The sequence below is a fragment of the Staurois parvus genome, unplaced genomic scaffold, assembly GCF_062004578.1.
Source record: "Staurois parvus isolate SC_StPar_1 unplaced genomic scaffold, SC_StPar_1.0 ptg000350l, whole genome shotgun sequence".
Classification (NCBI taxonomy): Eukaryota; Metazoa; Chordata; class Amphibia; order Anura; family Ranidae; genus Staurois; species Staurois parvus.
This window is the reverse complement of record NW_028318146.1, coordinates 927939-940685: the sequence shown is the minus strand read 5'-3', so window position 1 is coordinate 940685 and position 12747 is coordinate 927939. Positions and strand designations below refer to the sequence as shown.

At 43.7% G+C, this 12747-nt stretch overlaps 1 protein-coding gene across 2 annotated transcripts in view; it reads left to right on the top strand.

The window, feature by feature from the left end:
- Positions 1-12747, top strand: part of AMBRA1 (autophagy and beclin 1 regulator 1) — a 203837-nt gene that overhangs the window by 98000 nt on the left and 93090 nt on the right. The gene's annotated exons all lie outside the window — the stretch shown is intronic.

Sequence of the window (12747 nt, the reverse complement as noted above, 5' to 3'; positions counted from 1 at the left end):
AAATCACCAAAATGAAAAAAATAAATTTGTGTCCAAATACAAAGTGATGAAACCAAAAAAGAGTCCCCTTTTAAACATGCAAATAGTGCTCCAAGAAATTTTTTTTAGGATAAATGTAATACAGAGAAAAGACTCCACGGATCCACATCTTCCTGTGAATACTGATGTATTCCTCATTCACCAGCGATAAGAATAAATTGCACTTTATGGATACAGTATTATCCTCCAATTCCCAGGGAAATTTTTCTCTCCATAGCCTCCTCCATATACAAGAGCTTCCTTTCCTTTCCACATTGGCCTAGGCCAAAATGATGTCGTACATCCCAGGAGTGGGCATTTTTTCTTCTTTCATCTGGGGGAGAGGCTTTCTCAGCTAAACACACCATCCTGCCTGCACTCCTGAGCTAAGGGTGGATGGATTCCAGGAAGTAAATGATATATGAATCATTGCCTTTACTCAAGACTGCCATGGCCTGAAATGCTAGGGGGGTGTTTTTAAAGTGATTTCTCAGCAAAATAAAGCATGGAGCCATGGGTGGATGGGTGAGTTTGCTTTGAATAAAATGCTTGAGGTGATTGTAGCCGTATTAGTGCATTTGCGACAAACAATTGAGTACTGTCCGTGATAATTTTTTTTATTTGCACTAATATATCATTTTGAGGACAAGCTTTCGGGGTATGTCCCCTTACTGCTTGGACCTGAAGAAGGGGACATTCCCCAAAAGTTTTGTCCTCAAAATTGTATGTTAGTGCAAATAAAATAAGTATGATGTCTGTACTCAATGGTTTCTTTGAATAATATGAAATCGTGCTGAAATGCATTTATGTTTGGCTTTAAGGGCATGGCAACGCTTTTCAGATTTGTCCTATTTTTTGATGGACACCATGGAACATATTGGACTATTTCTTTGGTTGAAAATTTTCCTACCTAAATCGCTGGACTTTCCTCCATTCATCCGTTTGGTTTGCTTCTTGCTGGAAATTTCAGTGAATTTCATGACAATACATGAAGAAACCCGAAGGGGAAACCCCTTTTCAGGTGTATGTTAATACAAGAAACATGATCTTTCTTGTTACATTGTGTATCTGGGTGTCATTGCTTCTGGTGTTTCTTGACATGTTATCGTGATTTGCATTTGACTTTTAAATGAGTTTATGAGCAGAATTAATCAAAGTGTCATGTACGGTTAGCTCCTGTTAAGCATAATGTACTTCCATGCGCTCTTGGCATATTTTTTTTTGCTCCCCTCCCTTCTCCATACGTACAGCTGAAGTAGATCAGAAGGATTCAAAGCACCCCCCCTTTCCCCTCCCAACACCACGCAGGAAAAATGTAAACATGACAGGGAGCCAGAGGGGCTCATCTGCAGTGATTGAAGGCTGAAAAGGCTTCATCACATGAAATGTTTAATTTTTCTCATTATTGAGGATTGGATACATATAAAAGTAAAGAACCCCTTTAATGAAAAGGTAGAATGATAAGCGTATAAAGCTGCAGGTGTTCGGAATAACAGATGCTAGGCACTTGTTAGGAGACTCTTCAAAAAGAAGGAAGAGCCCCATGCTGGCTGTGGAGGCACTTATGTTCGTCTGCCAGCGCAGGAGTTAAACTTTTCGGGCCTTCATTTCTTCTGCCAATCGCTGTATCAGAATGGCAATTTGGCTTTGTGGAATAAATACATTTCTCTACATCCATTTCACTGTCATTTCTGCGCAGGTCAGTGTAGTCTTTGGCTGATGTTTTGAGCTGTGCTATCTATTTTTTTTTCCCTCCAATTTACCTATTTTTTTTTTTTTTCTTGGCTATAGAAATGACAACCACATCTTTATTCATTTTCCTTTTATCATATAAATGTAACCATTGCATTGCTGCTCAAATCAGATTTATGTTTTCAGAGTTGCTAGAAACGCTATAATACACTTAATTAATCCACGAGCAGTTTTAGAGTCGGCAGTATTCGGCAACTGAACCATTTAAAGTGGTTATTAAAATATAGTGCAGCGCTGTAATATAGATATGTCAATGGATATGTAAACAAATAAGTGAGCATAAAATCTTCATAAATGCGAAAAAAAACTCTTGTGGAAAAACTTGCAGTGAAAATCTTCTCTATATCAAAATAGGTGACTGGAACCGTATAGATAAAATGCGCACTCACCGACCGCGCATTAAATATGCGCATGTATATGACCCTCTAACAGGTAATCTCTAGTATATATGTGCCTGTATACACAACACTGAGTGTGATTTCTGCCTCCTCCCTCCTGACAGTCTATGCTGAGCCAGACAATCCAGGAAGGCGGCTCTGCCTTCCCCCCCGAGACCCACCACACTTCAGGTGATTGACAGCCTCTACTGTGCATTACCTATGAAACGGTGCAGAGGGGGTGTGTTCTTTCTTTTCCACTCGGGTCTCAGATTACACTCGGCTACCTGTTCTAGTTTGTGACCTCAGATCCCCATCCCTTGCCTTCTAGAGCTCAGCACTGATGTTTACATTCGGTATTTTGAAAAGCTGTAGAGGGAGGAGAGAGGGCTGCAGATAGACAGCTACAACATATGTAGGAGGATTTGTTTCACTTGAGGCTAGTCACTTTAGAAGGTATATTTTAAATGTTTGCAATCACTTTAACAGAAGGAAATCTGAAAGGGAGCAGAAGGAGACAGGTAACCTGCCTTTTCACTGTAATGGACAGCACCTTGGTAGCTGTATGGATGCTCTGGTAGGTTGCTGATCTTTAAAGGAGATGGAGGACTGGGATGAATGCCCATGTACAAGGATGCTGGTGATGTCTACTAAAACGTAACTGAAGTCTGTGCCGGAAATATTCATAGAAAGGAAAATTGGGCAGTGCATCTGTGGATCTTTGTAGAACATTCAGGGGACAACAGGAACAAGTTTAAGTATTAAATTTGCAAACTTGCTTGACTTGCTTTAATATGCTAAAGGTGTGGTGTGGTTTTTTTTTTATGCATTTTATTTTTTTCAAATGCATTTTCTTCTTTGTACTATCCCCAAGTCTCCATGCTCTACTATTATCTCCTTGAAGATATACCCTTTCTCCTGTCTACTTTGTCACCAGGCAGAAAATATGTTCCTTACGGAAGATGATTCTCCATTTAATGGAATTAAGAGCTTGCTGTTTGGCTGACTGAAAAAATGCTTCAATGTCCAGGATCAGTGAGCACAGAAAATGCTGAACAAATGCCATTTAGTCAACTGTTAAGTCAATGGGCTGTGATGGAAGGCAGCTCATACACATTACCGGAGCTGAAGCTGAATTTCATCCTTTATGGTTCTAGTCCGTGATCTGGTATAGACCGTCTCTGGTTGTCCTGTATTTTAGAACTACAAGTCCTAGTATTCCACATGATGGCTGGTTAGGTTATGTTGTCAGCTCCAGTTTTATCAGTAACTGGTTGAAAATGGTATAAATCAGGGGTGTCAAACTGGTGGTCCTCCATCTGTTACAAAACTACAAGTCCCATCATGCCTCTGTCTTTGGGAGTCATGCTTGTAACTCTCAATCTTGCAATGCCTCATGGGACTTGTAGTTTGGCAACAGCTGGAGGGCTGCCAGTTTGACACCCGTGGTATAGAGAATCAGGCCCTAAAAAGGAACATGAGGTAAACTCTGTAGAGGTGCCTGTATGGAAAGAGGAGGAAAAAGTAGTTTGACCTACCTTATCCTCCCCCATCTGGCAGATGGCCCTCCCCCATTCTCTTGCGGTTGACTTTTCTTTGGCGTCCTCTTATCCAATGGAGAACTATCGTCCCTGCATCAGTCTTGATGACATAGAGGACCTTAGACTGTCAGAGTGTAGGAAGAAGAGGCTTCGGTAACCGGTCTAGAAACACAGAGGAGCCTGTAGGGGAGGATCGGGTAAGTAAAAGTGCTTAAAAGATAACTGCAGGAATGCTAAACAACAAACATTTATACTTACCATAATGACCACAGCATTGATCTGGTGCTGCAGCTGTCCCCTGCCAGCTCTACACCAAGAACTGCATTATCAAAGGCCGCTGATCACTCAGTGCTTGGGTCTGCTCTGAGCATAGGGTGGTGACTGTCAGATTTTTAGTTTTCTTGGAGTTCAGCTTTAAAGTGTTTAAATACTAAACCCACAACAGTAAAATTAGTCTGTATATTCATAAAGCATGCTTGTTATACTCACTGAGGAACCTAAGAGGGTTAATCCTCCGCCATGTGTAAAAAGGCTGCATGATCCTGGCTACTCTGTTCCTTCCCTTCCTCTACTGTCCCCAATCCATCTGCTGATAGAACAGAGCCTGGGAGCAAGTCACAAATGCTCAGTTTGTGTATTGCTAGAGGGTTTTTTTTTTTTTTGTTCTTGGGAGAATTCATGTGATCAGCACAGGGCCAATCAGCACTGGGTCCTGCAGTCTCATGCCAATCAGCATTGTCCAGACAGAGGGTCAGGGGTCCTGCAGTCTCATAGGACAGGGAGAGGAGAATGAAAATTCCACCTATAGGAGTCACAAGACTGCGCTAACTGCTAATGAGAAAAGGTATTTAGCAGTTTATATTTACTAAAATAATTGCATTTCCATTTTCTGTGTACTATGGGAGACCGGATATAGTGAATGCCGGGTCTGGGGTTTAGTAATTCTTTAAGTGCTTTTCCTGCACCGCTTTCTAATCGCAGTGCCCTTGCGATCTGCAGTGGGTGTCAGTGCAATTTTAAGGACACCCAAATGCAGGTTGCAAACGCCGTGCATTTGCCTGCAGTGGATTGTGTGGTACAAAACGACTATGCAATCTGGTTGCAGTGCAGTTCCAAAATCGGTGCATGCATGTCTTTTGATGCGATTTGAGCCTGTTCAAAACGAATGGCTCAAATCACATCGCACTGAATTGTATGTGAATCGCACAGAAAGGTGGTGTGGTTTCTGTGCGATTCACATGTGTACTGAGTGTGAGCTGCGGCCTAAGTGCAAAATCACTGGAAACTGATATGTTTCAAATAGTTTACTACCATTACCTGGGACCTGGCTTACAAATAATGCAATTAATATTTTGCAGAAAATGTTCGTTTGTTTCTTTGGGCTAAAAATGTGATTATTATTCCTGCTCTAAGACACACACACACCCTTTTCAAAGCCTGCAATCCGTTAAATCAATATGATTGACAGCACAAACATGTATGCCGGACTAGAGTAAGGTGGGGGATGGAAACAGACAAGGTTGTTAGGTCAAGAGACTCCAGTACTAGTTGAAATGTCAAAAAGAAAATATAATAAGGAATCTATTTCTGTGTGGTTTGCTGACGCTCACAGAACAGATGAGGAGCACCCGCAATGTGTTATACGGCCATTGTGTTGTCATTGGCTTTGAGAAAATTTTGGTAAAATTTTTCTTGGGTCCAAGTATAGTAACCGGTTTCTTCTTTGGGTCCTCGTATTAAATGGTCTACTAATTAAAGGATAAAGCATAAAGTTCAGCAGGGATGTATCCAGATCAAATGAAAATTTGAGGTGAACAGTAAGACATAACAGGCCAGAAGTTAAAGCCAGTTTTTTTTTTTTTGTTTTTTGTTTTTTTTTTCCCCTTCCAGAATGCCAAAAAGCAAGAAGACACCAATGAGTTCCTAGCTGGTTTATACAGCACAATTATTAAAGGGTTTATTTTAGACAATTGCCTCGGATTAAGATGATATGATGTATATAAATGACAATTGCGTAACGTATTGATGTCGCCACACATGTTGGAGGGAGAGGAATCATTCTAGAGCCATTATTTACGGTTCACTCTAAACTGATGAGCTGTAAAGGCTTTTAAACCTATAGACCGTTTTTGAGTATCATAATCTTTTGCCATTTTGCACTCAATTTCCTGTTGACATATTTGGTGTTTATTTACTGAAGACAGTCTCCTCTTTTACATGAGAGAAAAAACTTTTTACTGAAATAGTTTTGAAAACAAGTTGGTTAAATCTTGTTTGCCATAAGAAAATTAATTTTTTTTTTTTATTCTGCAGATCCTCTGCTTTCTGAAAGTATAAAATTTGGGGGTTTTAAGTAAATTTCAGATATAAAATAGGCATTTTTACATGCGTTTTTAAAAAGTAAACTTTTTTTAGTTTTTTTTTTTTTTTCTTTGCGGTAATACAACTGCAGCTAAGGGTTTTTTTTTTTTTTTTTTTTTTACATTGCTTTTACAGCCTTTATGGGTATAAAAGCAATCATTTCTCCTTCTCTCTGTCTGCATTCTTGCAGCCATTGACAACTACTGTGCGAGCTGTGATTGGTCACAGCTTGTCACATGGTACAAGGCTATTGTGAATAGCCTTGTACCATGTGACCTCTGTGATCATTCACAGATTTCACACGTAGTAAGCAATGATGTCAGAAGTGACATCTTGCTTACTACTCTGCATGTGATCACTGATTGGCCAATCAATGATCACATGATCGGGACCTCTCAGAGAGGTCCCGTCTGATTGGTTTTCCACTGTGTCCAGAGGACACAATGGGCGCACGGATCGCGGTGCTGTGCACTCCCAGGAAGCGCGCACTCCCAGGAAGCGCGCACAAGCAGGGGGGCCATTTATAAATGGCCACCCGACCCTGCACTGCCACCGTCCGGCTGTTTATATACATGGGCTGGACGGGAAGTGGTTAAAGATTGACACAATACTGGGTGTATCTTCTGAGTTTAAGACCCTTTTAGTGTCCATTTAGATCTATGCGTGTATGTATGCAGAGGTGTGGTTTTCCATAGTTAGGCAGGTACGGTGTCATGCGTCAACATAAGTTTCCTTTGCATTATTGACGTGTGTGGCTTGTTAATATCCCTTGCCAACACACCAAAAGGCATACAACATATATTTTAATGCATTGCCATTGACTTGTATCCCAGTGTACTAAAGCACAGTAAAAAAAAAAAAAAAAAAAGGAAATCTTTTTTTATTCGCTTAAAGTGTTACTAAACCCACAACAGTCTGTATATGCAGTAAAGCATGCTTGTTCTACTATCTGTGGAACCTAATGGGTAATCCTCTGGATTGTGTAAAAAGGCTGTTTGATCCTGATTTCTCTGATCTTCCCTTTCTTCCAGTGTCCCCCTCTTATCTCCTGATATGGTGTGGAGACTCTCTGCAAATGCTCAGTTTGGTGTGTATTGCTAGAGAGGTTTCGTTTTTTTTTGTCCTTGGGAGAGTGCATGTGATCAGCACAGGGCCAATCTGTATTGTCGGGACAGAGTGTTAGGGAGTCTGCATCCTCCTAGAGCAGACAGAAACCTCCTCCTACAAGCTTTAACATATTTATTTCAGGTACTTATATAGCTCCGTCAATTTACGCAGCACTTTACATATATATTGTACATTCACATCAGTCCCTAACCCTCAAGGGGTGTACAATCTAAGGTCCCTAACTCACATTCATATACAAGGGCCAATTTAGACAGGATCCAGTTAACCTACCAGCATGTCTTTGGAGTGTGGGAGGAAATGGGAGTACTCGGAGGAAACCCACGCAGGCACAGGGAGAACATGCAAACTCCAGACAGGTGGTGCCGTGGCTGGGATTCGAACCAACGACTTTAGTACTGCCAGGTGGAAGTGATAACCATTTAGCCACTGTGCTGCCCCACCTATGTCTAGAAGTGGAAAACCCAGTTACTCCTGCGGGTTGGGGATGGACTTAACGTCATTAAGACCACATATGGAAATTCTTGGGATATGCACGCCTTGCTGCCCTCAAAGGACAGGGGGTGTCCAAAGTACTGAATAGAGAAAAACAAACCGAGGGCTCACCGGCCTAGTGCATTACCTTAAAAATGTTTAATGAATGTAAATAAATATTGTACTCACAAATGATCATAAATAAAAGGCACATCATAAAGGAACAGCTCTGTCCACTTCACACTGCGTGTCGATCTGTAGTACGAACTCTGGACTTCCAAAAGGCTGACACGTTTTGAGGACTAGCCTCTTCCTCAGCACCCTCTGTTTCTCTATTCAAGCTTTAACATGTGCTCCGCTGGACAATGATAGAAGCCACAAGACTGCTATATACTGCGGATGAGAAAAAGTGTTTAGCAGTTTATATTTACTAAAATAATTGCATTTCCATGTTGTGTGTACTGTGGGAGACCAGATGTAGTGAGTGCAGGGTCCAGGGTTTAGTAGCACTTTAATTTTGTGGACATGCCTGTACTCTGTTTGACGTTGTTCTCTATACAACAACATTTGTAAAAATACTGAAAAGAAAACCAACACGTTTTAAATACTGCATTGCAGCGCTGAAATTGAAATGGACACTTTTTTTTTTTTTTTTTCTATTCCTGAGAAGTTGGACCATGTTGCAACACTTGCGTTAATAAGCAAACCGTGTAAAGGAGCTCTAATAGTTTGCAGCTATTTTTGTTTTAGAAACACAGCTGAAAGACGTGTGTGAGCTGTAAAAGGGTTTGTTCTCGTTTACAAAAAACTGCCTATGCAGGTTTGCGGTGTTTTGTAGGTAAATAAACTGCAGCTCTGACTAAAGTTGAATCATGCCCTTGCTATAGGTGGAGATCATTTATGTAACTCATGAAGCCTGTATGGAATACTCCCAAGATGTTGCTAAGTGAGGCCTAGTCATTCTTACTCACCTCCACCATCACAGGAGTGAGCTTTTTCCCTGATTCAAACCTCCTCATATGCTCTTTCTCTCCCATGTAGAGCAGCTCTGCTCTCATCCCTGTGATGTGAAGGTGAGCAGTAATGACTAGGCCTCACTTAGTAATGTCCTAGCAGAGTTCTAGTCAGGCTTCAGGAGGTACATAAATGGTCCACACCAGGGATGTCAAGCTGGCGGCCCTCCAGCTGTTGCGAAACTACAAGTCCCATCATGCCTCTACCTTTGGGAGGCATGCTCATAACTGTCTATCTTGCAATGCCTCATGGGACTTGTAGTTTGACAACAGCTGGAGGGCCGCCAGTTTGACACCTGTGCTCTACACCGATAGCACGGGCATTATTCAACTTAAAGCGGAGCTCCGCCCAAAAGGGGAAGTTCAGCTTTAAGCCTTTGTCCCCCACTCCCCATTAAGGATTGGCACCTTTGGGGAGCAGGGGGTACCCGAATTTGACAGGTACGCGCTCCCACTTCCGCTGCGATCACCTAGGTGATCGGAAGTGGAAGTTGTCCTCCCCCCTCCCTCCCTGTAGTCTTCTGGGACACATGACGGGTCCCAGAAGACTACAGGGCCATTCACAAAGTGCAGTGCTTCTCGCACATGCTCAGTGGGCACCCGGCTGTGAAGCTGCAAGGTGTCACAGCCGGGTGCCCACACTGAAGATGCCGGCGCTAGGGAGAGAAGACAGCTGGTGGAACCCGCAGTGGTGAGGACACCACAGGATCAAGGGACAGGTAAGTCTGTATTTTAACAGTCAGCAGATACAGTTTTTGTAGCTGCTGACATTTGTTTTGATTTTTTTCAGGTGGAACTCTGCTTTAAGTCATAGCTGTATGGTTGGTTTTCATCTACAGACACCCCTTATTTACATAGGCATTTTTGGTAAAAGTGAACGGAACTTTTAAAGGTTTGTAAAGCTGTTAAGTTAGCTGCCCCGCCAGACAGCAAAGTGAGCACCTGGACCGCCCTGCATACTACTAAAACAAGAAACCGCCACAAACACCTGAGCCAATCCTAGTAGGGATGTGTACATGTGAAAGCCTCAGTCAATGCTGCTCCTCAGACCACACCCCCTGACATGTTTGGCCTCACCCACTAGGCCGGGCTTAATTATAGAGGACCTCTATGGTTAAGCACCTGGTTGGTGGGATGAAACGTGTCCGAGTGTGGTCTGAGGAGCAGCATTGACTGAGGCTTTCACATGTACACATCCCTACTAGGAATGGCTCAGGCGTGTGTGGTGGTTTCTTGCTTTAATGTTCACCTCTCACTGGATGAGTCCTTTTTCACGCCGGCATTCCTATAATCCTGAGTACCAGCAAGCAGGGCTGCTGTTCGAAACCACAGGGCCCCATACAGCCAACCTGATAGGGCCCCATTGAAAAAAAAAATTAACACAGTGAGTGATTGGTATTAAGAAAAGAAGGGGCTGGTAAATGTGACATATACGGGACCCTTCCCCCAGTCTCCATTCTGAAGGATCCTATTGTGTGACTGCAGCTGCTGGTGGGAAGGAGAGGAGGGAAGCCAGCAGCACTGCAGGGGTGGGAGCACACAGGGGGAAATGTATGGTGCACAGGGAGGTGATGGGTACAGTGGGGGTAATTATTGGACCCAATCCCCTGTATGGCTCTCTTTGCAGCAGCTGAAAGCCAGCGGAAGGGAGAGGAGAAGCCAGCTTTCAGCTGCTGCAGGGAGCTATACAGGGGATCAGTTCCAGTGCCGTGCCGATCACCCTCCCTGCCCACATCCAATTCACCCAGCTGCCTGGGCCCCGTACAGGAGGTCAGGTGGTACCCCCTTATCCACGGCCCTGCCAGCAGGGCTCCACACCTCCAGCTTGGAGTAGCACCACTTGTGACGGACGCGGCGTCAGACCCTCAGCCCTTCTCACCAGCTTGTGACCGAAGGACTAGCCAATCTAAAACCGCGCTGTCACGTGCGTAACAATGCCACGCTCAGCTGCACCCCGCACAAAGATTTTCCAGCTCACTGGAAAACAACCTATGTGCCACAGCCTGAAAGCGTTTGTTACTGGGTCAGGTTAATTACACAATTAACCCTTCACACTGCCACCACCTCCTTTTTGTACAGAGAAAGAGGAAACTCGCCAATTTTAGCAGTAATGCTATGTTTGAATAAGCGTCTGTATACACACTGTCACCGCAGGCAGATGTATGCAGAAGTTTAAAAACACACAGTAGCGCTCTTCAGAGACAGGGATTCTTAGTTTGCATCAAAGAGCTTTAGAAACCGTTCAACACTTTTCAGATAATAGGATTTATTACTAAAAAGGTCAAAATGGTGCAATAAAAATATTTACAGAAAATGATGTAGCAGAGAGAGAGAGCGTGCGCAATAACACAGCAGAGAGATAACAGAAGATTAGAGAGGTAGGATACTTGCAGTCAGCCTTGGTTTACGCAGATTCAAGGGTCCTGAACAAAAGGGTGCCTTTTCTCCCATAGTTCGTTCCTGATGTTAAAAGGGGAGAATTCTTCATTTTATCTTTCTCAGGCTTGACAGCCTATTTTCTAGTCCACCAGCAGAGTGTCTCCTTAAAGCAGAGAACCAATAGTCTCATTTTGGGGAGGGTGTTTAGGCGGGGAACTCAGGCTATGACCAAATCCCTCAGTTTTATATCATGGTCAATAACCTTCCATAGGTGCATGCAGCAGCCTATCCACTGGCAGGATAATATGCAGAACGATATTCTCAACGTCCAGACATATGACATATCTGGCTGGGACGGTTAAGGAGATATCGCTTTCTGCTCTCGGGTAGACGTAATCTAGGGGTGTAAGGTATCAGGTGACATGTATTAAAATGACCTCTGAATATGTCTTGTTTTATTGCGTGTATTACCTACGGAAAATTACAAAATTGTATGAAAGTGTTTTCACATGGGATATATGTTTTACTGTTATCCCAGAATGCTTTTGAAGTCCAGTGACTGATGGGTTTATAGTTTTACAATCAGCTTCAGAGCAAGAGTGGGATAGACACCCTAGCATCAGCTAATTGGGTTTACAACCATCAAGGGTATCCAGCTGTGCCCTGTGCATTCCTGAACTCAGCCACACCAGACCACATGTCACTCAACAGAAAGTGAGGGGGGAGCTGATTTGGAGTGAGAAATGGCACAAGATGGAGGGTCTTTACCAAAATGGGTGTTCGCGTCCATATTTGTACATAAAATTGCTACACCACTAAGCATAAACACTCTGCAGACTACACTGCGGTTCACCTATACAGACTGGTCCAGGAGCCGCCCAACCTGTGACTAGACCATAAAGAAGTAGCAGAAGGTTGAACCTGTGATTTCTCCACATCGGTAAGCATTGCTGTGCACAGTATTGCCTTAAGCAGCCCATACGTTGCTCAGCACTAACTGTGTAGATGGGGCATCCCTCCAACAGCGCTAGTTTGTTCTGCCGGCAGGGAACCTTCCCGGCTGGCAGAATATAATGCTCACTACTGGTGGCTGTAGCCTCCAGCAGTGATCGCATGTAGAAAATCTGACAGACTGGTTGTACTGAAGTTTTTTTTTTTAAGTCCGCGAACGTACGAAAAACCCATAAGTGTTCACGAAAAACGTGCAAGTGCAAAACACCACACAAAAAAGTGCACTTAGGGGTGTGCTTTGTCCTTCCCCCGAAGGGGATGGACCTCTACCCTGATCCCCCGGGGCACGAAGCTCCTGACAGGTCAAGGTTCCCATATGGTCCACCTAGCCAAAAGGCCTGGCGGACCACCGTTCCTTGTGGCCAGCCACTCAGTACTTGGTCAGGGGGCTCTCCCGAAGAGAAAACCCCCTAGGGACAGGGGAGGAAGGAACCAAAAGGCCACACATCCTCCCCCCTAGTCTTCAGTACTTGGTCAGGGGGCTCTCCCGAAGAGAAAACCCCCTAGGGACAGGGGAGGAAGGAACCAAAAGGCCACACATCCTCCCCCCTAGTCTTCAGGGTAGGCCCGAGGACCCACACCCTCCATCCTGTGAGAAATAAAACACACACAAAAGTGAAAAGTGACAAACGTGGGAGAAAATAAATTGAGTGTTCGTGCAGATTGTGCACTGACCAGCCCCTGAGGCCCGTAGCA